The sequence below is a fragment of the Aythya fuligula genome, chromosome 3, assembly GCF_009819795.1.
Source record: "Aythya fuligula isolate bAytFul2 chromosome 3, bAytFul2.pri, whole genome shotgun sequence".
NCBI lineage: Eukaryota > Metazoa > Chordata > Aves > Anseriformes > Anatidae > Aythya > Aythya fuligula.
Window position 1 is genome coordinate 23,912,494 of NC_045561.1, and position 26,883 is coordinate 23,939,376.

Below are 26,883 nucleotides of genomic sequence, written 5' to 3' on the forward strand. Positions count from 1 at the left end.
AATCTAGCAGATAAAGAAGCTCAGGAAGCAGCCTTAAGAATTCAGGCTGCTAAAATTAGCATAGTACAGGAGGAAGAAAGATGAGAAGAAGAAAAGAAGTTTACTCCTGAAGAACAAACAAAACTGGAGAAAATAGGTGCTAAATTAGAACAAGGAAAATGGACATTGCCAGATGGGTGAGAGATATTACCAAAGGCTTATGCAAGACAAATATTGGAATGTTTGCATACACAAACACACTGGGGTACAAAAGCATTAAGTAATCACTTACTTAATTTGGTTGCATAGGGGTTTCTGAAATAGCAAAGTAAATCACACAAGGTTGTTTAACTTGTCAGAAAATAAATAAGAAAATGTTTCGACAAGCAGCCATAGGAGGGAGAAAAACAGCTTATAGACCTTTCGAGAGAGTACAAGTTGATTTCACTGAACTGCCTAAGGTAGGGAGGATAAAAGATCTATTGGTAATAGTAGATCATTTAACACAATGGGTAGAAGCTTATCCCGTAGCACGAGCTACAGCACAAATGGTGGTAAAAATTCTATTAGAACACCTGATACCTAGATATGGGATAATCCAGTACATTGATTCTGATCAGGGCACACACCTTACTTCTACAATAATAAAACTATTATGTCAATCATTAGGTATTCAGTGGGAATACTGTACTCTGTAGCACCCACAAAGTTCAGGGAAAGTAGAAAGACTGAATCAAACAATAAAACAACAATTGGCTAAATTAACCATCGAGACACAAATGCCCTGGATGAGATGCTTACCATTGGCACTTTTAAACATAAGAACTAAACCACACAGTGAGGCTGAATTATCACCATATGAAATGTTATATGGTATGCCTTATTCTCAAGGGATGACTCTAGGGAACAATGTAGTTGAGGATCGTAGCATCCAGAAATGTATAATTACTATTGGAAGGAGACTACAAGAGCTAAGAGAAATTGGAATGATGGCTCAAACACCACCTTGAGGATTTGCCGTTTGTAAAATACAACCAGGAGACAAGGTCTTAATAAACACCTGGAGGGAAGAATCACTGAACCCCCGACGGGAGGGATCGTACCTTGTTTTCCTTACTACCTCACAGCAGAAAGGGGTTGGACCCACGCATCCAGAATAAAAGGACCAGTAACTACTGAAACTTGGAGGGTTGAGTCTGCTCCTGGGGCACTGAAACTCAAGCTACAGAAGAACTAATATTCTGGCAATGAGGCTCTGCATAAATTAAGAATGGCAGAAGAAGGGGACAAGCCTGCAGAGAAGAAAGGGAGAAGGCAAGACCGGGGCAGGACTCTCCACTGGTGTGTGTATAGTGTGTATAGTCTACCGAGAGAGGCAACCCCTATGGGTATTGACTGCTGAGTGAGAGGGCCTCGACTGGACTTCTCCCTCACTGAAGCCAGGTTGTCACAGAAAGAGAAACAAACAAGCAAATGAAGATATATGTATATAGTAAGAGTTTTTAACCTATTGTAATTAGTTTTCCAGGAGCTGAATCACCCTCAAAGGCTGAACAGTAACAAAAGTAACCCAAGCTCAAATAGATCCTGGAAGTGGGCCCAACCCCTTGATTGAAGACATTTCTCACACCCCCACAATACCCTCTGGATGGCGCAGAAGGATGTTATATTTCCTGGTACTATTTTTACAAGGGCAATTAAGCCATGGGAATAACTTTTTCATTCTGGGGGAGGAAGTGGCCAAGGCTTTTGACCTTGGCAATTGCTGGGTTTGTGGGGGACCAGGGGGAGCTGAAAGTTGGCCCTGGGTAGCTGGCCCACTTCAACCTAAGTGGTGGGTTAGTAATTTGAGTGAAGTTCATAATGATACACAATTCTGGGAAGAGGAAGAAGGCCCGTGGCAATTGCACTCATCAGAGAAAGGTATATACTGTTTAAACAGAACAGGAACAGTAAAGGTGGGAGAAAGCATTTGTAAATGGACTCTGTCTCCTGGATATGAATGTACTAATCCTGAATGTGGACCTATAAACTGTGCAGCAAATAAAGGAAAATGGAAAGCTACACATGTCCAGCTAAAAAACGGGACTTGGCTAAAATGCTCATATAAGAAATTTTTTGGACCTGGATGTGAAGCCATGGCAAGAGCACAATCAAAAGGACAATTCGATATTCAAATCCTGAGTTGTCAGCGTGATAACACCACTAGGGAGCAGCATGTGGTAAGAGTCTACCGCTGGAGGTGGCAAAATGAGAACGGGACACAAGTGTTCTTTAAACATTTCTGGTCAGCTCGTAATATGACAAGTTGTGAAGGAGAACTCAGTTGTAATTGTGAGTGGGAATCTAGTGTGGGAGCTTGGAAGTGTATATATATGAGTATTAATGGAGCAAACATTGTAACAGGACCACTTGGTAATGAGAACACCTTGTATTTTCATGCCCCAAGGAATAAAAGGGAATGGGACAGTCCTTTTCCAAATGGGACGTGGGCTCTAAAGGGACATTATTGGGTATGTGGCAAACAGGCTTATAAAAGGCTACCAAAGGACTGGTCAGGAATATGCTACATGGGGTACATAAGACCCTTGTTCTTTTTATTGTCACAAATACAAGGGAATAACTTAGGAATAAAATTATATGATGATCTTAATAGGGAAAAACGATATATTGATGCTTCTTTAGCTGGAGGTAGTGCTCCAAAAAAGGAGAGAAAATGAATGGCCTCCTGAAAGAATCATACAGTATTATGGACCAGCTACCTGGAACCCAAATGAAGTAATATCTGGAGCCCGAGAACCTATTTATAATTTGAATTGAATAATTAGGTTGCAAGCTGTCCTCGAAATAATAACTAATCAAACAGTGACAGCTTTGGATCTCTTAGCTGACCAGTCCACCCAGATGAGGAATGCTATTTTCTACATAGAATGGTTTTAGACTACTTACTAGCAGAAGAGGGGGCTGTGTGTGGTAAACTAAGTGATTCTAATTGTTGCTTACAAATTGACGATAATGGAAAAGTGGTTAAAAAGATAACAAAGGAAATTAGAAAATTGGCCCACGTCCCAGCACAAACTTGGAAGGATATGGATTGGGATTTATTTTCATGGCTGCCTGGTAGATCATGGGTTAAAAGAATGTTATTTTTATTTTTATGTGGTGTAATGATGTTATTGTTCATACCTTGTATGATACCTTGTCTCACATTATTGATACACCGGGTGATAAATAGTACATTTGTAATAACTTCATTGAAAAAAGAAGGGGACCAGGACTGGGCACCAGACAAGGTGAAAGAAGTCCTCCAGCTCCCCAACCCAAATCAAATTTTTAACCCTGAAGCACTTACCTGCCAGCTTCTGAATTTGACTCACTGACGAACAACTTCACAGGGAAGTAACACCACCTGGGTTTTCCTGTTCTGAGTAGTCACCGCCGATGTTACTAGCTCATAGATTCTCCAAAACTATTTCTCAGAGATGCTAGAAAACACGAAGAAAAAGCAGTCTGTTTTGGAACACTGAGTCCATTTCACCAGGACAGTAGAAAAGCACCCTAAGTAACCTGAGCCTCAAACTCCTCTGGAGTGGCAATTCTTCCCATAACTCCTCATGCTTCCTATATAGCAAAGGTCAAATGATCCCCACTTGGCAGATTTCACTTCACATGTGTGGAGTCATGAGACCTTGTGGAATAGGCTCATCAACCTCGTTTCAATGTTTAAGGTTCAATTGCTCCTTATTGCTAACAGAAATAACCTGATAAGGGGCTTAGTGGTTAGAGTTGACCTAATGAATTAAATACAGAAGGCATGTAAGGGTCATATTTCTGCTAGTCATTCTGTGAGGAAAATGAGTACAGAGCCTGTTAAAATAAGATAAATCAACATAAAGAGAAGAAATAAATAAAAGAAGAAAATGACCTAAAAGGCAAAATTGCCGTCATAGATTTTCATCTGTCTAGTCACGACAGATAAGGAATATAGCAATCAGAAAGACTTTACTTGACATTAATGTTGCTTAAATTTGCTTTTCTGAGATCTCTTCTTTATGCCGGACTTTTCAAAATGTAGCACCATGACCTCCGACTGCAGTATTTACTTTGGCTGCATATAAACTGTCACGTATAAATGCCAGGATCTGGATCCTCACTCCCTATTCAGGTCAAGGACCGGGCTGAAAGTTTTGGCTTTAATTTGGTTACATGACTACATGCTGTTATCGTGGTTTCCCCCAGCCAGCAGCTAAGCACCACACAGCCGTTCGCACAGCCGTTCATTCGCTTAGGGCTTGTTGGAGCTGTGCCAGGGGGAACAATGGCAAGGCCGGGGGATAAGGCAATGGCCCAGCTGAAGTGCATCTACAGCAATGCACGCAGCATGGGTAACAGGAGGAGCTGGAAGCCATCGTGCAGCAGGCAGGCTACGACTTGGTTGCCATCACGGAGACGTGGTGGTAAGACCACTCTCATGACTGGAGTGCTGCAATGCCTGGCTATAAGCTCTTCAGAAGGGACAGGCAGCACAGAAGGGGTGGTTTTGATGTTGTGGAACTCGAGGCTGGGAATGACAAGGTTGAGTCCCTTTGGGTTAGGATCGGTGGGAAGGCCAACAAGGCTAGCGTCCTGGCCGGGGTCTGTTATAGACCACTGAACCAGGATGAGGAGATGGATGAGGAGTTCTACAGGCAGCTGACAGAAGTTGCGAAATTGTCGGTGCTTGTTCTCGTGGGGGACTTCAACTTCCCTGACGTATCCTGGAAGCACAACACAGCCCAGAGAAAGCAGTCTAGGAGGTTTCTGGAGAGCGTGGAAGATAGCTTCCTGACGCAGCCGGTTAGTGAGCCTACAAGGGGTGCCCAAAGCCGAGCCGGCGTGGAAGAAGACCGGCCTGGCTCAACAGAGAGTTGCAGCTTGAGCTTAGGAGAAAAAAGGGGGTTTATAATCTTTGGAAAAAAAGGGCGGGCCACTGAGGAGGACTATAAGGATGTTACGAGGCTGTGCGGGGACAATATTAGAAAGGCCAAAGCTCATCTGGAGCTCAATCTAGCTACTGCCATTAAAGACAACAAAAAATCTTTTTATAAATACATCAGCGCAAAACGGAGGACTAAGGAGAATCTCCATCCTTTACTGGATGCGGGGGGAAACCTTGTTACAAAAGATGAGGAAAAGGCAGAGGTGCTTAATGCCTTCTTTGCCTCAGTCTTTAGCAGCAATACCGGTTGTTCTCTGGATACCCAGTACCCTGAGCTGGCAGAAGGGGATGGGGAGCAGAATGTGGCCCTCACTATCCACAAAGAAATGGTTGGCGACCTGCTACGGCACTTGGCAAGTCAATGGGGCCAGATGGGATTCACCCGAGGGTACTGAGAGAACTGGCAGAGGAGCTGGCCAAGCCACTATCCATCATTTATTAGCAGGTCTGGCTATCAGGGGAGATCCCAGTTGACTGGCGGCTAGCAAACATGAAGCCCATCTACAAGAAGGGCCGGAGGGCAGACCCGGGGAACTATAGGCCTGTCAGTTCGACCTCCGTGCCAGGGAAGCTCATGGAGCAGATTATCTTGAGAGTCATCACACAGCACTTGCAGGGCAAGCAGACGATCAGGCCCAGTCAGCATGGGTTTATGAAAGGCAGGTCCTGCTTGACAAACCTGATCTCCTTCTATGACAAAGTGACGCGCTTGGTGGATGAGGGAAAGGCTGTGGATGTGGTCTACCTTGACTTCAGCAAGGCTTTTGACACTGTTTCCCACAGCATTTTCCTCAAGAAACTTGCTGCTCTTGGCTTGGACTGGCACATGCTTCGTTGGGTTAGAAACTGGCTGGATAGCCGGGCCCAAAGAGTCGTGGTGAATGGAGTCAAATCCAGTTGGAGGCCAGTCACTAGTGGCGTTCCCCAGGGCTCGGTGCTGGGGCTGGTCCTCTTTAATATCTTCATCAATGATCTGGATGAGGACATTGAGTGCACCCTCAGTAAGTTCGCAAATGACACCAAGTTAGGTGTGTGTGTCGATCTGCTCGAGGGTAGGAAAGCTCTGCAGGAGGATCTGGATAGACTGCACCGATGGGCTGAGGTCAACTGCATGAAGTTCAACAAGGCCAAGTGCCGGGTCCTGCACCTGGGGCGCAATAACCCCAAGCAGAGCTACAGGCTGGGAGGGGAATGGTTGGAAAGCTGCCTGGTGGAGAAGGACCTGGGAGTGATGGTGGATAGTCGGCTGAATATGAGCCAGCAGTGTGCTCAGGTGGCCAAGAAGGCCAACGGCATCCTGGCTTGTATAAGAAGCAGTGGGGCCAGCAGGGCTAGGGAAGTGATTGTCCCCCTGTACTCTTCTCTGGTGAGGCCGCACCTCGAGTACTGTGTTCAGTTTTGGGCCCCTCGGTACAAGAAGGACATGGAGGCGCTCGAGCGAGTTCAGAGAAGGGCAAAGAAGCTGGTGGGGGGTCTGGAGAACAAGTCCTACGAGGAGCGGCTGAGGGAGCTGGGCTTGTTCAGCCTGGAGAAGAGGAGGCTCAGGGGCGACCTTATTGCTCTCTACAGGTACCTTAAAGGAGGCTGTAGCAAGGTGGGGGTTGGTCTGTTCTCCCATGTGCCTGGTGACAGGGGAGGGGAAATGGCCTAAAGTTGCACCAGGGGACTTTTAGGTTGGATGTTAGGAAGAACTTCTTTACCGAAAGGGTTGTTAGACATTGGAACAGGCTGCCAAGGAAGTGGTTGAGCCACCATCCCTGGAGATCTTTAACAGACGTTTAGATGTAGAGCTTAGGGATATGGTTTAGTGGAGGACTGTTAGTGTTAGGTCAGAGGTTGGACTCGATGATCTTGAGGTCTCTTCCAACCTAGAAATTCTGTGATTCTGTGAAATGGTTCATCTTTAGCCCAATACTACTGCATTACCCTTCCTATGGCCTGAGTGTATATTCACTTGTGTAAGAAATTCAGTGAGACTTATCTCAAAGAGCTGAGCTTTAGTGCACAGAAGAGGAGATGTTTCATGCAGAGTTGCTCAAAGCAGCCTGTGAGTGTGTAGCTAAACAGTTGGATCATGGCAGGGCAGGAGGGGTGGGCGCAGAGCTTGTGCTCACCCATGTTGTGGTGGTGGGCACTAATTGGGAAACCTGCAGCTCTTTAGCTCTATTAAATTTGTACCCAAACACAAATCTGCCTGCACAGTGGGGCACTGAGAGTCATCAGATGGGCATGGGCTGCTGGGATCTGCCCTGGGGGGCTCTGCTGGGAGCTTCCATTGTCCCACTTTCGTCTCATCCCCAGCAGAGGCAGCACACAGGCAGATTTCAGGGCAGAAGACCAGGTTTTGAGTGTGTTTTGCACCTGGCTCTCAGATTTGCAGCCCTGTTCCTGCTTGTCACTTCGGCTCAATTATTTTTATGTATTACTGCTCCTGATGAGGTTTCCCTGCTCGTATAAAAGAGATTGTTTCACATACTTTCTTAAAATAACTGCAGCTGAAGGTTTTAACAGGCCTTGCAGGCATCAAGAGGGGACAGATGGCTGTCAGTACACGCGAGCAGAACCTGTTTCCTTTGAAACCCAGTCTGCTAAAACAAAGATTGCCGACTACTTTCCTATCTCACAGTTCAGGCAGAAGGTTGGAATCTGAGAAAAGTAATATAAGTGAGGTTAAAGGAAAACTTCCCCAAATCAGATTTTCAGCTGTCTTTGGCTATATCTGTTTAGTGGGTATAATGCAGGAAGGTAGGTTAAAAGGAGGAGGTCTTTGATAAGAAACAGTGTATTAGTGGTTAGAAAATTGAGCTCAGGAGAAATTTTTAAAAATGCCATGCAGAGTAATGCGAGTACATTACAGCAATTTCAGGTGCTGTGAAACAGCACAGCTTTGCTCCAGTGTTTCTACTTCTCTGTTGCAATCTCAGCAGCCAGTTGAGCTGTTGGCTCTGTCCTTCCTTGCAGCTTGCTCTCAGTAACTGCACTGTACTGGGTCTGGGCTCTCAGTGTGCTCAGTGGGCTGCGTTGCCCTGGCCTGTGATAAGCAGGAGGTGTTATCTCTTACCTCTGTGCCCTAAAGCCCTGGTGGCATGCTATTGAGCAGCAGAGAAGATGGTAATTCTGTGGTTTAGAAATGCTATCATCTCCTCTACAAATACTGTTAGGATCCTCTGTGAATAGAGGGAGATGCACAGAAATGGTAGATGTTGGGGAAATGGGGACGAATAGCAGCATATTCTTTCCTTTTATTTGCAATCAAAAGGAAAAAAAAAAAAAAAAAAGTGGAGAGTTTCTGATAAGAATTCAGTGCTGGGGTGAGATAACTAGCTGCAGCAAAGTTCATGGCTTGATGGAGCACTTGCTGGGGAGTTGCAGAGTTGTCTGTCTCCGTCCCTGATAAGAGAGAGAAAAAATACGTGGGGGGGGGGGGGGGGGGGGGGAGGAAATCCAGACAGAACGCTTCTCAAGAATAGACTAAAAGAAAGCACTATTATTGGAAAATACAGAATTACATAGTTACCAGAGAGCAGCAGGACAGGCAAAATGATTGCTAAAAGGGAGATTACTCTGCTTGCCCTGGCATTACTTGTAGACCACTGTGTTTAAAAACACCTATGGCCAGACTTGTGTCCTCCAGAAACTTGCCAGTCTCTTGTCTGAGCCTAGCTGTGCTTTTGGTCTTCAAAATGCCCTGGGACAGAGAACTTTAATCATAATTTATATGAACATATATCCCCTTCCATTCATTTTCAACCTAAAGTCTGGTAACATCATTTTTTTCTTATTTTTTGTGTTGTGATTATAGCAAAGCAGTCTTTCCTTCTTCCCTTTCCATCACTGTTAAAGAAGTTGAGGCAGCTCCATAGCCCACCTCCACCTCTCATTTTCCAAAATGAAGTGCTTTATACAAGCCAAAACAACGCTGCAGAGGCTAGAATATACAGTGTGTATAAAAACAAAAACACACCTCTTTCTGGTTTTTGCCAAGCTACGTGGCTGTGGAGACAGCAGCTGAAAGGTGAAAGAGCCTCCTCCTGCTGCCAGTGCTGGGCTGGATGGTGGGGCCGCTCTGTGGCAGGAGACGGGGAGGGGCTGGCCATGCTGCACAGGGCTGTCCTGTCCCCTCTGGTGTTTGATGCAGAGGAACAGGGACCTGGAGAGATGCAGACTGGAAGCATACCAGGAGCAAGCTGCCCTGGGCTACGATGTGCCCTCAGTGGGAACCTTGGGAGTGGGGAGTGCTGCTGGCAGCCAGTATGAGAAGATATGGAAGGATCGGCTGTCTCTGCAGATATGACTCACAAAAAAAATATATGAAGGAGGAATAGGCATTACCCAAAGACCAACTGAAGTGCTGAAATCTGAGAAATGCTGCTAGCTTGTCAGATAATCGAAAGCAAAGCTGGGGTGCTTTTTATTAAGTTTGTTTATAACAAGAACCTTTGTTCAGATGAAATTAGTACTCCTACTTGCTGCCTTGTGTTAGTATTTATGGCCACTTTGAAAGCATATATTTTCTGTCAGATGCATGCAATCTAAATAGTGGCAGAACATTTTCACAACAGAGAATCATTAGATCTTAATGGAATTAATTTGTTTAAGGACCACGAGGGCTGGCAACTGTCGTTGCGATTGACAGCTGATTGTCATCTCTTTAGGAAAAATGCAGTTTACTCATCTTGGAGGAAGGGAGAAAATTACAGAATTGGATTTTCTTTGAGGGTAAATAAATAAAAAGCTCAACTGAAACTCTATGGCTGGCAGGAACATCAGAGGGGCCTGTCACGCCTTGGGTCACCTCTCCCCATCTCTGTGGCTCTTGGCGTTACAGAAAGCATCTCACTGAATTGATCATGAAGTTTGGACTAGTTACTGTGACTCAGGCCAGCCAGCTGGAACACGTGTTATGTTTAATGTATTGATGGGTTTATTTTTGTTAAAATAGTGAGTTGCAGTTGTAACATACCTTCTGCCACCCAAAGCTGATCAAAATGAGGTCAGAAGGCAAAAATATTCTTCCCTGCTGTAAGGAGATCAAGAAGCACCAAAAATGTCACTGTCTTTCATGGCACATAACTGAGGCCTACATAAGAAGCACCTGTAGGTGTTTTCTTCATCCAAGAAAGCAAATACAAGCCATTTCATATTATGTCAATGTGATGAAGTAGAAGAGCACTAAAGGACACCCCTTTATTTTCAGGAAGGTGATTTTAAGAGGCTCAACAAGGCAGAGGTGAGGGCTCTTACCAGAAGTACCTCAGTCAGGTGAGAGGAGGCGGGACAAGGTCCTTCCCTCTGCTCAGCCCCCAGACACAGCAGTCAGCTGGGCTCACAGGCTTATACCATATCACACCACATCTGCAGGAGCCTGGCATTTTGCAGAGAAGGAAAATGCAGTCTGGGTGTCACCCACCTTGTGCTAAAGAAAGCACACAGCTTTCAAAACTGCTGCTGTGTGGCTTGCCCAGGCTGATAAAGGTGAGCTCTCAAGTGCCCGGGCTTTATCACCAGCTGAAGCTTATTGAATGCAGCGGTAATTACCAAATACAAGTATTAGCTGTGGGTTAAGTTTGAGGTCCCTGAAAGGGGCTCATGCTCTTCTCCTGGGCTTCCCACTGAGAGCACCCCAATGTCATGCTGCCCAGCTGCTGCTTCAGCTGCTGTAAAAGTAATTATTTGTTGTTGTTGTTTTACTGTTACTCAATATAAATATGAATGCTTTGAAGCAGATTGTTGATTATCTTTGGGGGCACAGTTTTTCTTTCTCATCAGTGTGAAATAATCTAGCAATGGCAGGGTCCAGCTGAGGGGAAGGTGCTGCAAAGTAGTAATTAATTAGCCTAATTGAAACAAGCTTTGGCTTAATGGCCCATAGCTCTGGTGGTGGTGGGTAGGGTTGCCACAGCTGATGGTAACTTGCTCAGCAGGCTCAGGGTATGTTGTGGTACGTTGCATTTGACTTGAGAGCTAAGGTGTGTCTGCCAGGTTTGCGGTGATTGTGTCAAACAGCCTGCTAGTCCTTAGGTCCCTGGATATTTGGAGTCTCTCGGTTTTCTGTGCTTTGCTGAAGCCAGTGGGATTTCCTGAGCCATGGGAGTTTGTCTCCTGTTTATCTCAGTGGAAGGTATGGGGGCAGCTGGATAACTCCTCCACTGCTCTCCTGATGAGTTTTTTTGTGGCTTCTTTTCTGCATCTTTTTTTTAAGGCACTCAAAGCTCAAATTCTGTCCTCTGGGTACAAAAACCCATAGGGGCATGTTTATGTTTGTGTATACACACAAGCATGTATTTAACGTATAAGTGCACCTGAAGCTATGTGTTCATATGTGTAAACACACCACATCCACAGCCTTTGTAATCACTCAAAGTTCTGAAAGGTTTACTGCCACAGCAATGCAATGAATGTAAAATATGGTATTTGCCTGTGAAGCATCAAACAACAGCCTGTTTTTCTGAGCTGGACATCTCATCAAATGATAAGGTAAATTACTTTTCCCTTTTTCTAAGAGTAAACTATTTCCTATGATAGAAAAAATTACTACTTACTGGTTTGGTGTTTTGTCTGTTTAGAAATGCTACAAACTCAAATATTAAGATGATGAATTTCCTAGAGAGAGAAGGGCAGGATGGGATGGAGGAAAAAAAGTGAAAGAAGCACTAGAAGTTGTTGGCTCTCTTATGAGCAGAGGTAGATAGTGTGCTTTAGCCAAAATGATAGGGCTTGGATCTCAGTGGGCTTTGGGCTGGTGCCTTGATCTGCACATGTTCCATGCTGAACCACTCTGGTGGTTCAGCTGGTTGCTGCAGGCACATAATTGTGGAGTCTGTGCATGAACACAATAGAAGAATACATGTTAAAGCTCATGTTTCTGTTCACTTTTCCTAGTTCAGGTCTTCATGCAGGTGACAGACATACGAGTCTTGACAAAAATGTTGTAGACAGCCTTTAAATCATATGTGCTTTCTGCAAGGTGGGACTGGCAGTTACTCAGCCCTTTTTGGGTCATGTCAATGTGTTTGTACACTGCACAGCAGAACGAATCTCAGCCTGATTGCTTAGGTGTTATTGCAGTGCAAATATTGAATTATAATTACACTAACAAGCATAAAAATGCAGTAGATGCTCTTTCACTGGAAATTGGAGCTCAACAGAGCCTCAGCATGCACATCACGCAACTGCAATAGCAGCACCAATCTTCCTGCAGAGAGAGGAGGGAAAATGAATATTCAAAAATTGTTTTAGTTAAGCTGGTGCTGCTGTAGACTGTTCTTTATCTTTAGTTTCTTCTTTGAAGTGTAAATTTAAAAAAAAAAAAAAAAAAAAAGCAAAGAAATAGAGAGATGGCAATCAATGTGTTTCTCCAGGGCAGGAGGAGCTTTATTTATTTATTTACTCATCTGTGTTCTCTTTAAGGATTTTTTTGTGGGAAGATTAGTATTCTTTTGGGGGGAAGGGTGTACAGAAATGTGCGTGTATCTGGAAGCATTGGAACTAAGATCAGAGTAAGGCTTGCTAACTATCAGGAAACATCTGGTCCTTCTTCTATCACCTCAGTGACTATTCAAAGTTATTTTTCATCTGAGAAATGCCAGCCAGATGCCCAAACACTTCACCTTGTTGAGAGCCTTATTAAGTGTACTTACAGTCTTGAGTTTAGCCCTTCCACTACACTATTTTCTTCTCCCATGTAGCTGACCCAAGCCAGGGGACAAACCTCTAATAAAAATGGTGGTTTCTTCTCAAAGCCGTCATTCCCCCTTGAGGCTCACCAGCAGCAGAGGGGAAGCCCAAAGCTGGGTTGGGAAGCACAATGCTGGGCTCACTGTGAGCAGCAGCACATCAGAAATACATATTTCACTCATTTTGAACAAGATTCAGGCATTCCTTCTCTTCTGTTTCTGGCTGTGCTGTGTTTGTGTGATTCACCTGTCCTGCCACTTTGTTATGCAAAGATGAATAACCTCGCTCAGGCAGAGATACTTGGCTATAAGCAGCCTCTCTCAGCTTGTGGGTTTCAAAATGACTTGTGGTCACTTCTAGGAAGACATTTAAGAAAAAAAATCTTGTATGGTGGTTTTTGCTTCTTTCAAAAACAAATAGGAATGCAAATGTTTGTTGTACTTAACATGGGAAGTGATTGATGTCTGAAATGCAAAGTGATGTTTGCTGAACTCTTTTACTTGTCTTTCATAATCCTGGGGTGCTTAACTAAGAAGAAATTCATTAGAAAATGTGTTCCTTTCTCTCTTCCTGTCTGATTAGTTTACCCTTATCAGTGAATGCTGTTTAAAACAGCATGACATCTGTTCTTACCTATAACCTTGTAGTAAAGAGGGTGAAGTCTATTCTGTCGTGATCCCAGAGATGCCAGGAGACATTCATGATGTTATATAAAATATAACAGTTGTATTTATTTGTACTGAGCTAATCAATGTTAGAACTAATCCATCAACTTTCAGTAATGTATTAACCAAAGAGGCCCTGGTTTGTCGCAGTCTGTCTATTTCCTCTTTTCAAAAGACAGAAAATGTCAATTTTCTTCTACAATACAAAGAAAATAAGGTTAAAATAGTGGTTAAAAAGCTCTGCTTTCTCATCATCTGGGCTATTATGGCTTGGAGTATTGAGATAGACCATAAAGATTCATTAATCACTAATTATCTCTTGAGACTCTCTGTCTTGGAAAGAGATTATCTGTTTATAGGGGAAAATGGCCATTCTGAATGGGGCGGTGGGCTAGGGGTGGTGTTTATAAGAGTTGCAATTGGTTCTAAGCATTAAGAAAAAAGCTACCTTCCTATCTAAGGTCTACCTGCTGTGAAATGCCTTAAAAACAATTATTTCAGAGTAGTTTCTAATCATGATAACATTGTTAATGGAAGACAAATACATAGGCTGTTGTGTGGTTCTCTGTAGAGGGGAGAGATGTGCAGCTTCAGGTGCTGTGGCCAGCACTACAGTGGTGGTCTTCAAAGTGCTGCAGATTTGAGGGAATATAATGAACTGTCTTAGCAACTCAGAGAAAAGGCTTCTTCAGATGAGACAGCCAAACATTATGGCAGGAGAATACAAACCCTACTGGGTTTAAATCTTTTCCCCAGATGTGAGTTTTTCAGGGAGAAGAAAGATGGGGAAATAGCTATTTTCTGGTGTGCATATAGATCATGAGTCTTGTTTGTCTAATGTGAACTTAACCATATTGAGTTGCTAGAAGAGTCTTAAAGAGTCTTAAAACTAGGGCTTTGTGACCTTGGCCAGGTTATGTGCTTCTGTTTCTCTAAAGCGTAGCTCTGTCAAAAGGAGAGGATTAGGAAAGGCAAATAGACATTCTGATCACTATTTCCAAATGTCCCTTTCTTACAGCATCCTGAAGAAACAAAGCGATAGCTGGAGTATTCATCTATCCACTGAGCATGCAGATGCAGCGAGCAGGGGCAAGGTGCTGAGGTGACTTGGCTTGGTTCTGCTGGCCTTGGCCGCAGTCATCCATCTGCTCAGCCACCAGGAGGCTTTGCCCCTGGCTATTCTGTGGTTTCCATCCTGCCACTCCTACCAGAGTTTTCTGAAACACAACAAAAGCATTGCTGAGTTTCTTCCTACTCCCATTCCGATTTCACTTCTTCACCTTTTCTCCCCAGATGACAAGGCCCATTTAGACATGACCATGCCCTGTGCGTTGCAGATCAGAAATCAAAGAAAGAGCTATCCCCAATGGTTGTGGGCAAAAGCTAACACAGAGCAACTGATAAAATCAGAATTCTTGTTCCCTCATTAAAACTGTAATTAAGGATTTCAGTCCAAATCTCTTTGGGCAATTACACAGAAATTTGCTTCATTCAGCCTATTGCCCAGGACCTCCAGGCACATACCAGCAGCCAATTTGTAGTCTGTGCCAATTAGCACGTTGAAGTTTATCCCGTTAGAGATGCAGCCTGCCACCAAAGGAACACAATGCCTCTCCAACTCTATTTAACGGTGATACAAGAGGAACCCAGGGTAATGGTTGCCTGCCTCAGTGCTCATCTGCCATCCAAAACTTGTCTTAAACTCATTTGAGGGATTGCTGTACCTTTTATCACTCACACTCTGACACCAACAGTGATCTAAGCTTCTTAAATGTACTTTTTAGAAACAGGGCAGATAGCAGGAAATATTATTGGGAAATGTGTGCGAAGACAATTACCTGCATCAAAGCAAAGAGGTGCAGGACTGAAATTTAAGCTAGGAGTGTGGGGGTTTGGTCATTTTTCTGTGGGTTACAGATCTCACAGCCACTGTTTTCCTGCTCTCCTGCCTGTGGCTGCAAGGCTGCATGTGTTACACCTGGGGTTAAATCTGGGAGCAGTAGGGAGTATACTCATCTCGGCTACTGATAATTTGAGATCGCGTCTTATTTTGCTGCTCTGGGAAACTTGGTGCCTTTGTGCTACTGACGGTATCTTTCTGTTAGTGTTCGGTGTTCTGGGGCTCCCTGGCATAAGAAGGGATTGTTCTCCATGTGTAACAACCTAGAAGAAAAGAGCTGTAAATGCTCTTGTAGCACTGCAGAGTGCACTGACTATACCAAAGTAGCTGGTAAAAAGCTGAGCTTAATGCCCAGTTATGGAAGGTATAACTGAGTGTTTCAAGCTATTATAAAGTTCCTGAAGGACTTCTAAACTCTCCAAAATATACAACTGTATTTAAAAACTTAACTAATATTCTGGAATTTGTGGCTTTTTTGTTCGTTTTAAACCAGCTATAGAGTGGCTGCAGCTACTTTAGCAGGAGTTAGTCTCCTGTGAATTTCTACTGTCAGAAAAGAAAAGGAACCCCAAGTTTCTTGCCAGGACTTCACAATGCTTTTAGATTCACTTTCAGACTTCAAGAGCTATTTAAAAGCCTATAGGTTTTCTAGCAGCAGTTGCACAATGATGATAAACGAAGGTTCTTGTGACTTTAAGCTTTCTGTGAGCAATGACGAGAAGGGTATAATTGTACCTGGGTTGGTAAGCCTGCAATCCTGTCCCAAAGTGACTTTCTTGGTACTTACCCGTCTGCCTAGCCTAAGACAGAAGACAGAGGAGCTTCTCCAAGTCTGTGCCAGCTCAGCTGTGCGGAGAGTGATGACTTGCTGGGGGTTGAATCCTACTTCAGCCCAGTGCTGGCCCATACTTGCAAGGTCTGTCTGGTGATTTAGCCACAAAACCAGGACTCAAGAAAAAACTCCATGAAGAAGTTTGTAATGTAAACTTGTTGAATGTCCCTAGATTTTTGGAGTATGTTGTGATTTGTAAAATTCCATACCAAAAAAATAAATTGCTAAAGGAGTCTTTTCAATAACATTGGAGAAAGTGTAACCTGTTTTTGTGAAAGTTTCCAAGATATTTCATTTTCCAGTCTGTCTGTGGAATGAAACCAGACTTTGAAGTCCCAGGCTTTCCTCAGGGAAAAGGAAGCTAATTTTTCAGTCAGCTCAATGGAATATGATCCTCTCGGTGCCTTGGAACCAACACCCACTTGTCACAGATGCAGGCGTAAAAGCAGAACTGGGAGAGAGAAATTCATTGTTTCATGGTCCTTTAATTCTTAAAGGAAATCTTTCCCCTCCAGCCACTTTCCAAAACTTACTAAAATTAAAGCTCTTTGTAAGTAGATCCTTAGATATTCAGTCTTCAGTCTGCTGATGTTTTCTCTCCATGCCCTGGCTGAAGCATAGGGCAGGAGGAGGTGACAGAGTGCAATGTACCGAACCAATTTTGGGTGCAGCTCTGGAGTCTGCTACTGTTTTGCTTGCTGGAAAGTTCTCACAAATTTGTAAATGACAGGTTATGAGCCAACAGCACAAACCTATTTGACCAATGTGCAAAGGGTCTTGAAAGCAGTGCTCTTAAAAATATATATATTTTTTTTTTTTAAAAAAAAGATTCATTGTACTTCTAGTACCTATTGTATCAAGTAGTGTGCCATCATGACTTTCCTTTCTTAGCTTCATTAAAGAGAATCATCTGGCTAATACGTCAGCAATAATGAGCAGAATGATGGTAGCCATAGAAACTGCTGCTTAAATATCTGTTTTGCACAAACTTCAGGGTATGGCTAATTAGACAAGTGATGGAAATCTGTTTCAGCCCTATAAAAAAAAAAAAAAGACCCATACAGTTGAACCACTACCATTTTCTTAGCTGTGAGCAAGTTTTCTTTTCAAAAGTGGTGTAACTACATCTGCTGTTCAGATGGGCCTGTGGTACTGAAATTAGGAACTCTTATGGACACTGCTTGTCCTTGTTGGTAGAAGTCCTCTTGAACAAATCTGATTTGAGGAGAAGAAAGAAATTGAGGTGACCATAGGAATAGTTGCCTAGCACACATAGCCCTTGTATCATAGATAGGCTCTGTTAAGCAGGTCCTGAATTCAATGCATCATGTTCAAGACTGCCTTTTCCAGCGAGGGTTCAGAGCTGTTGCTCTGCCAGCCATAGGGTTGCTGGGTTTATATGTAAGCATTATAGCTTTAAGGCTTGGAGAACTGGCTGATCCTCACTGTACCCATAAGTATGTGAGCGTTAGAAGCTGTTGCTTGGGGCGGATGGACGCAGTGACTGGCACATTTTGAGTACTTTGCCTACAAGGTCTCTGGAATTTTGGGGCTCTTGCAAAGTTTGCCTAGTTGAAATTCTCTTGCATAGCACAGTACAGCTGGCAGGCTAACTACAAAGCAGTTTAAATCCAATTTCTCTATTCCAGCAAAAGGGAGAGATCAACAAACTGGAAAGAGCCCAGCAGAGGGTGGCTGAAGTGGCCAGGGGCCGCAGCATGTACAGTATCGGGAGATGCTGAGAGAAAGGGATGAGTTCAATCTGGAGAAGAGAATTAAAAGAAATGGGCTAATTGCCACCTTCCATTGCACAAAGAGGAGATGCAGCAAGGCTTTTCTTGAGGGTGCAGAGAAAAAGGACAAAAAGCAGTTGTCACAGGCTGTGATAGGGAGAATGTTGTTTGGCCATATAACAGAGTTTAAAGGAGTGGTGTATTTAAGGCCTGTCTTTCCACATGGCCTTTGTTATGGAGCTGTGAATGTGTTGAATAGAAATAAGTATTATTCAAATGACAATATTTTCTGGCTTGATCTGTACACTAGTTACCTCTAACGATGCCACAGAAGTTCTACTAGCAGATAAGAAAACTTTTTTTTTCCTGTGTTTCATGAGGTGGCTGGTGTTATCCCAACTGTTGTTGCTGAATTTAAGTCTGAGAGAGATCTACCTCTCAGTGTAAATTGTACTAAAGTATTGGGTGTGTTGTGGTCTTTTTTCTTTTTTCCTGTATGAAAGTATTTCATGAAATACAGCCCCATGAATCTGGGCTAGTAATTCTGGTTATTTCTTAAATTTATGAAGACATCTGGTAATAAAGCTGCATCATCTCTATCTCCTACCTGCATTGTCTTATTAATAGTTTCTATTATCAGGTTCTTGCAGATGTTTTCTCATAAACTGATTTGTTGAATTCCCACTTCACCTATAATACAAAAAGTGTGTGTTTGCCACATTTCTGGCTGGCATAATAATTCTTAACCAACCATGTGTGCTCTGCTGATCAGCCTCGGGAAATATGAGTTGTTTGCTTTCTCCGCCTTGGCAGAGGATTTGTACCATAAAAATAAGAAGTTCTAAAAATTCAACTAAAAAGAAATAGAGGTAATTTGCTTATTGGCTGCAGTTGTGTGATCAGACCACAGTCCTTGCAGCATTTGCTTGGTTTTAGTGAAGGTCCCAGTCCTGGAAACAGAGCACAAGGGAGTGATGGCTTGCACAGCTGTGAACATCTCAGCAAAGGAAGTGGTGGCAAGTCTGGCTCTCAGCTCTTCTTCACGCCCTGGGACTGGGCAGAGCTCCACAGCTCTCAGCCTTCCTGCACCCCTCCAGCTCTAGAGATGACACCTCAGGTCAGAAAGCTTGCTTTGCTACAGCATTTTGAGCTTCCCACAGTATTTAGGGATGTGAGCCTACTTGTTTTTTAATGACTTTGTTTAGGCTCTCTGAAGGGATCTGTTGGATATTGTGCCCCATCCTTCTGCAAGCACTTTCGCACTTGCTTATTTCTCTAGTTGAGTGTTTCATTTCTTTGAAGGTCTTTGAACGATTCCTGCTTGTAAGAATGCTAGATTCCTCCCAAGGGCCACCATCCCAGCAGCTGGAAGGCACTCTGAAATGCCTTCTTGCATTTTACCCTGAAAGGTGCCCTTTACCCTTATGTTCTGTACAGAGCATAAGCTTCGGGGCTGAGGCGTTGGGTATCGAGCTTGGATAACATCACCAAGTACTGCAGGCTTAAGTTATTAAAGATCACTTTTTTCATTATTTTGCCTTGTCTGAATCTGTTTAGGATAAAGTCTTTCCTTCTATAGATATGAACACTACAAAGTGACCTTGAGATTACTGACCTCACGGCTGTACTGTTGGGTAAATACTAGAAAAATGGAAAGCATAACCTATGAACTTCAAAAAGCTAAAAATGGCTTTGTGGTGTCTTAAACTAAACTTTCCCTTGGAGTCAAGATGGAGGATGAGATTTGTGTATAATTGGTTTTATTTAAGGTTGATTTTTTTTAAATCCCCCACAGGTGATTTTGGAAAAAATCATTTTCATTTTTTATTTCAAATTTTTCCATATTTTCTTGAAGTGAGTGTGTTCTCAGTTATCCTGGTTTACTGGGAAGGGCTGAAATGTAGCTATGGCATCTATAAAATCTTAATATTGAATGGTTTTAATGACATGCATAATTACTTTGACACTTAGACAATTCTGAATTGGGAGGAATAGATTTAAGCCTCCTCTTTCATGGGGAATAAGCACTCGTTACAGAGCAAACTCCTTCAGGATCAACTCAGTCAAACCTAGACATGTTACGTGGGGACAGCTGTACTAAGAAATAACTTGGTCATTGATCCTGTCAGCTGCTGAGCAGTTCTGTGTAGCTATAGAGAAGGCAGGGACCAAGAGGGGAAGCCTTGGTCCGCCTTCTCTGCTGCAGGTGCAGGGTCTTGCAGCTTGGTATGGACACTACCTCTTCTGCAGGGCTGTGGATTGAAAAGAGCTGATACAACTTAGCCTGGAGATGTCTGCAAAATGAAAGTGTTTGCTTTGTTGGGGAGAGTACTTCACAGTCCATCTCTGCTGGTGAAAATGCTCAGGTGATCCCTCTCTCATCACATCAGTCTGAGGTAGCTAGCAGGCCTGAGCTGAGCCTGTGGAGAGGAGTCCTTCTCCTGAGCCCCCCACAGCCAAGCCTTGCTCCAAACACTGCCCACTGTGCACGTCTCAGGGTTACCATCCTCTTTGATCACTTGGGATGGCTGATAATGTGGACTTCCAGCTGGCAAAATCAGCTGGGTTACACTAAACTTAGGCTGAGATGCTTAATTGCCTCGGATGTTCCACTGCTTCATTAGGCATCTGATATCCATCACACAGCCACCCAGCTGCCACCTTCTTCTGCTGGGCACTGACAAAGCCACCTACCCTGTGGTTATTGGCAGGTTTAGCACAAGCACAGTCTCCGAAATTCTCAGCTGGGGTTTTAAAATCATTTCCCCCAATTATCTTGTGATCACACTAGTGTTCTTGGAGGATGTGAAAACTGAAGATGCAAAAGATGATCAGCCTCTCTAGAGAGGCTTAGAGGAAGGCTTATTTCCAAACTTCCATGTGCAAGCAGCCACCCCACCTGGACATGCAATTTGAGACCCATATCCACTGAGAGCCAAAACTTAGTAGTGGTCTAGCTCTGTTGATGATGGACAAGAGAGAAATTCAGGTACCAAGCTTAAGTCCTTGAATCCTCATCCTTTCTTGTTTAAATCTGTTGAAAACAATGATATGGATGTTTAAAGGAACATAACACAAATTTCTTGAGGTCTTAATATTCTGGTAACTTGTCTATTAGTTGATGCACAACTAACCAGAAAGGTAGCTTTTGAACTGCATTTCATCAGTCATACTGTTTAAAAAAAAAAAAAAAAAAAAAAAAAAAAAAAAAAAAAAAAAAAAAAAACAACCAAAAAAACCTACCTATAGTTACTGTCATTCTTGAAAAATCAAAAAGGAAAAAAAAAAGTTATTTATATTCCTTTTCTAACAGCTCAGAAGTGAGGACAGACTTTTGCAGCAAGGAATCAGAAGTGCACATAGTTTGAGGGGGTTTGAAGATCTTAGTATTCCCTTTGCAGCTTGGCATGATTGCAAGATTTACACAGGACTGTAGGTCTTTGCTATACTTAATGAGTTTTGGAAAAGCAGACTGTAAGAACAGCTTGGAAAGGTTAGGTAGCTGACATTTTGGGAGGCAGCAAATAACACAAGTTGATAATGTCAAGGAGCTGGCACAAACAGTCTTTTGAGGGATACAGGTGGGTCCCAGACAAATGCTGCAGTAACTGGGAACTTCCATTTGAAAAATATGTTGTGGGTAGAAGTTTTATTTCCTGTTTGCCTGTAAAACTCTCCAGAAACATCAGACAGGAATGGTGATATCTTACATATGATGTTTTTCTCTTAGCCCTTCTCAGAGCTTGCAAAGCTCTTCCTTGAGGACAGCCTGTATTCCCTTCTTCCCTTTCCTACTTCATTCTGCAGTTGTACCGTAGGATTCTGTGTCAGTATATAAATTTGGTCTGAAAAGGGATAGCTGAGAACTTGCATCTTTTGATGCAACTAAACATAAATATTTGGGGATAATTGTCAGTAAATAGCGAATTCCTGTCTGCCCACTCGTTGCATCTAAATGTATTTCCTAGAAGCTGCTGAGGCAAGGAGCAGGGCAGAGACTTAGTCAAACAAAATAAGCAGTGGGTGGATGGAAGGTGCGCATTTGTAAAAAGTGATCTTACCACACTGGCTCAGTTATGTCCCTTCAGAAACAGGTATGAATGCTTTCTGAATGCCTACGGCAAGGTTGTGGCTGCACCTTCATGGAGCTGTAGGGACATTTGGACCTGCTGAGGGATGCCTTTGGTTACAGAGCTCCAAAAATCTGCAGCTGCTGGCTTATGATGGCAAATGTCCTGTGAGTTTCCATTGAAAAAGACCCCCCCCTTATTTTCAGATGCAAGCAGTGATGATTTTCTCAGAGCTGCAACTTTCCTAGCCTTTCTGACTAACACTCTTCTTTTGTCCTATGGTAGAATTTTTCCATCAAGTTTGAAAGCTGTGACTCAGTAATTGGAGCTGCCACTTTTGTAATTGACTTCCAGTGCAGCAGAGAATAAAGAGCTTGTTTTTTATGACACATATCTGTAGTTGTAATTGCAGAACTTAAATGGCTACCGTATTCAAATCAGTACTGCCAAATACACCTCTATGCCAAAGACAACTTCCTGTGCTTGCACTTGTAAAATACTTTGTCAGTTAAGCTCAGTGTCTCACATGGATTGTGTGTATGTGAATGTTAGAAATGTGGGCATGGCTCCTTTTTTTATTAAAAACATCTATGTATGAATTTATTTTTACTGTGCTTATAAGCACCATTCTTTCTGATAGGCACATACCTATGTAACTAGCACATAAATACCATTGTGTTGCTGTGATGTCAAAAGAATTAAGGAATTGCACCATTTCCTGGCCCTCTGTGAGGCACCATTCTGGATCTGCAGGAAGGAAAAAAAAAAGTATCCTTTTTTTGGTATGAGTTTCTAAAAAGCAGATGTAAATTTCTGCTGGTGACACTGCATTGCCCGAAGGTTAGTGTTGATATGATTGCTGCAATTATTTTGTTTGTCAGGCATTACAGACAAATGTGACCTTTTAAATATCAATTAAAAATGCAATAGGAAAACATAAAGCTCTCTAAGCCCTGTTTTAACCAGGCTTTATTACTTACTTACCTTCTGAAGAGACTCTCATAAAGAACAGAAATCACTTGTATCTCATTTGGCTCCCATGGTGTGGCTCTACCTGGGGCAGGGGAAGAAAAATGAGCAGCAGAGCCCCAGAGGTACAGGACCAGGCATCAGGTAGGATTCTGCAGCATCTGGTGATCAGACAATTGCACATCACAAGAAGCAAGGAAAGATGCAAGTTATGTCCCTGACACTTACAGATCTGTGTATTTGTGTAGGATATTTGTGTTCCACAAACATTTGTGAGTTCCATTGGGAAGCACTGCCAGATTCTTGGTGAAGTGATGTGTGAAACCCTAGCAAGATAACCTCTGCATCAAGAAGGCGTAGACTAAGCAGGAAGATTCCAGATCTGAAGGAGTTTTTTGGCTTGTGCTAATGGACCTGTAAGTCATTAAAGAACATGCTGAAAGGGCCCTTTTCCATCCTCAGGTTTTGCCCTTTCTTGGTATTTCATCAGTTCATTCCCTCTAGGCATAAACTCACACCTTCAGTCAGTGCTTCATGTAAAGCCTTACAGCACCGACTCTGTTAATGTACCTGTGGCACAAATCAGCCACAGCTAAACCGATATTGGTCTGTTAACACACTTGTTGGGCTAAATCCTTGTTTCAACCAGTGTGTGTGAGTGTCTGTATGGGAGTATGTGAAATAAAACAGCCAAAGGACATGTGAAGTGGCTTTTTGGTAGGTGGTGTGTGTTGCACAGGCTGTGCTCCAAGCCCTGCTGGCTCCCATTGATGGCTGTTCTGTGATTTACCGTGTGTTCTGGGAGATGTCCTCACCCCAGATACTCTGCCCTGAGTTCAGCAACTGAGGAACTGAGTTTTCTGGAGTGTCCTCTGGTTCTGTGGCCTTGACTTTGTTGAGGGACTAGGTTATGGGGTTTTTAATTGCAGAGGAGCTTTGTTAGATGATTTTAATCACAGGTGCTGGTCTAATTTAGACTTACTGGTGACCTGCAAAACTCCTTTTGTACTGGTATTGTGAACTTTTAGGTATATAGTCAAAGTAAACCAAGGTATGTAGTTTAGGTGTGTATCAGTTAGTTCTCATTTGTTGCAGTTCAAGCACGTTTTCCCCAGAGTGCAAAGAGTCTGCCAATGAATTGCTACTGCTTTTGGAGGGGAGGAAAGAAAAAACATCTTTCTCCTGCACATACAGCTAGATACTTTGCTGCTCTTGAAAACAATCTTTTTTTAATTTCCTAATTACAGGCACTGATAGCAAGCCATGGTGCTGAATCAGCTAGTACATAAATTGAAACGTGGAACAGTAATAAGTAAACAGATCGTCAAACAAAATGATCTAATTTGTGTGACAGGGCAGAGTGTTTTTTATTGTTGTTTGCTTGTTTGTTTTTGCTCTTCTGAGTGCCTGGGATATTCAGAAAGCATGTCTGCATCATCTTTATCTGCTCTGGGGTTTAAGACTGGTTGTTGTCTAGGCATGATGCTCTGCAATTTGTCAAAGCCCACTGCAGTAGCTTCTTTTAAAGGCCAGCTTGCTTGTGCAGTCTTTGTGTATCCAACTTCCCTCTATCTTTGTGCTGTGTCACTTTTTGCAGATTTACATGCTCTGATAGCTGAGTTGAGCAGCAGCTTGTTACAGAAGTTTTCTCCAGAGAGGTGGTGAGCAGGGTGGTAGCAACATACAGTCTGGATGTCTGTGTGTCTATTATGGACTGATATGGTTAGAGCTGTTCAGTTTGTCATTACTGAACAGTTCTGAACCAGTGTGGAGAAACTGCTACTGTTACTCTTGATATCTGGATCTTATCAAGTGGTTACTGGAGTCTGTGGCATCCTGGCACAATCTTTAACTCTCCTGGAAGCACAGGGCTGTGCTGGGGAAGACAGATGTGGCTGCGCCTTCAAGGTCCTTAACATGCCCCTTTTCAAGGAGAACTGCTGTGTGGTGGTAGATTTGTGCTGGAAAACCACGGTGTTTATTGCAGATGTTTCTGAAACAATGCTGAGATCCCCTGTGGCCTGGGACCTGTCAGCTGCACAAAGGACATCAGTGGTGTGGGAGCTGACTGCCCTGGGACACAGTGGGGCAGGGATGCAGAGCTGACTGGGCTGCCCTGCTTGGCATGGGGAAGGTTTGGCAGGATGAACACAAGGGTCAGAGACCACTTTGGTTCCACAGGATCAGCAGTTCACAGAAGAAAACTAGTTCTTTCTAGTCAGCTTCAGCAAATACTACTTCTGCTCTATCAAGTAATGTTTTGAATCAGGACGAGGGAATGCTAGATGTGCTTGAGCACTTCTTTGTACTTGCTATTTGATGGTAGAATATCTTTTTTAATATGGGGAAATGAACTAATAGCTATTTCTTTCAGTTTCCATTTATATGATCATGATTTTTTTTCCATATGTGACTTTTGGAGTGCCCTATGACAAAATTTTTGCAAGATATTTGCAAATTTAATACTTGCAAATAAAACGATCTCAAGTAAACAAGGAATCAAAATTTTAAAAGGTCCATTGATGGATTCAGCATGTGGAACTTGGGACACTTGGTATCCATCTTCTCAGAGCAGCTCCTGCTAGTTTCCCTTGGAGGTGACCAACAACTCCAATCTACCCTTGCTTGCCTTGCAGAAGAGGCATATAACGCAAATGTGAAACGAAATGTTTTGGTTCAATTAATTGCTTTGTCTATTTCAGCATCAAGCTGAAAAAAACAACCTATTAATTCCACAGTCCTGGGATTTGGTAGCCTGCCAAACCCACACAATGCAATTTAAGGCGCCTCTCTGCATTTTAATCACTGAGGAGAGTCCTGAGAGGAGACGTAACCTCAGCTGAGAAGTGACACTGCACTTTTTCATGCTCAGAGAAGTCACATCAGCCTCCAGAGTCAAGAGCAGTGCTGAAATGCTCCCGGCAGTGGCTCAGTGTCAGCAGCTGATGCAGGGCTGTATCAGGAGCTCCTTAGAGAACAGTGTCACAAGATGCTTGTTAAGCAGTGATTTCTGGCCGCTGACAGATGCCTCTGAATTCTGACCTTCAGCTCACAAATATCTGTCTCTCTTGGCTTAAATCGTTTGTGTCTTTTAAAGTATTGTGTCTACTGCCTTGGGATGGCAGTAGAATGGGACGAAAGGTCAGCGTTCATCTCTCTGTAGCATGGTTGATTGCAGCACAAAATTGGGTTCTCTGTCGATGTGGCTTCACAGGCAGAGTAAATAATGGTGGGTTTACTAATGCAAGGTGCTTGGAGAGGTCAGTGAGGGGCACAGCCACCTCTCTTACCCTCCACTGATTGTACATTGAGAAAAATAGTATGCTTGTAGGGGGATGGACTGAGAGAGTCTGCTCTCTGCTTGTAATGCCCTCACTGTATGGATCCAGTATATGCAGAGGGGGTTGTTCCGTCCTGCTGACCTACCTTGTTCTTATTTAGTTCAGTAGCTCCTTCCTTCCCATTCAGCTTTGTCTCTTTCAGAAACCCCTCTTAACTGGATCCTTTCAGAACCTTCTCCAGGTCACTTTGGAGAATGTTGGATGTGAGGTAGAACGTACACAGAAGAGAAAGGGCTGGCACATGCCTATTGTGACTTTTCCTAACCTTGGGAAGAGGTTTCTCTCTGGGAATATGCAGACTTGTCCAGCTCTGTCTTTGAGCAAGAGCAGAACAGTGCCTGAGATGCCCCTTCAAGGGTAAGAAGCCAAGATAGCAGGGACTGATTTATCCTTTATTCATTCCTGAAGCTCAGCAATTACTGGTTCTGTGGCCTTTGAGAAATATGTGGCACCCCCATTGAATAAATAGCTGGGATTTAACTATCCAATGACTTTGTAACTTGTTCATCAGGTTAAATAATTTTGAATATTTTAACATAGGTCTATAAATATCACAATTAATAGAGGAATTAGAATGTGAAGAAGCTAAAATAATTAACCATTAAGCCTGGATAGTGTGTTGTGGATTTCAGTGAACAGCGACATTCTTCCTGGTGACTTGCAGTATGTCTCTGTAGTGGTGGTCACTCCAGGTTGCTAAGGAACTTGGGTTGTCTACAATTCTGCCCTTAACATGTGC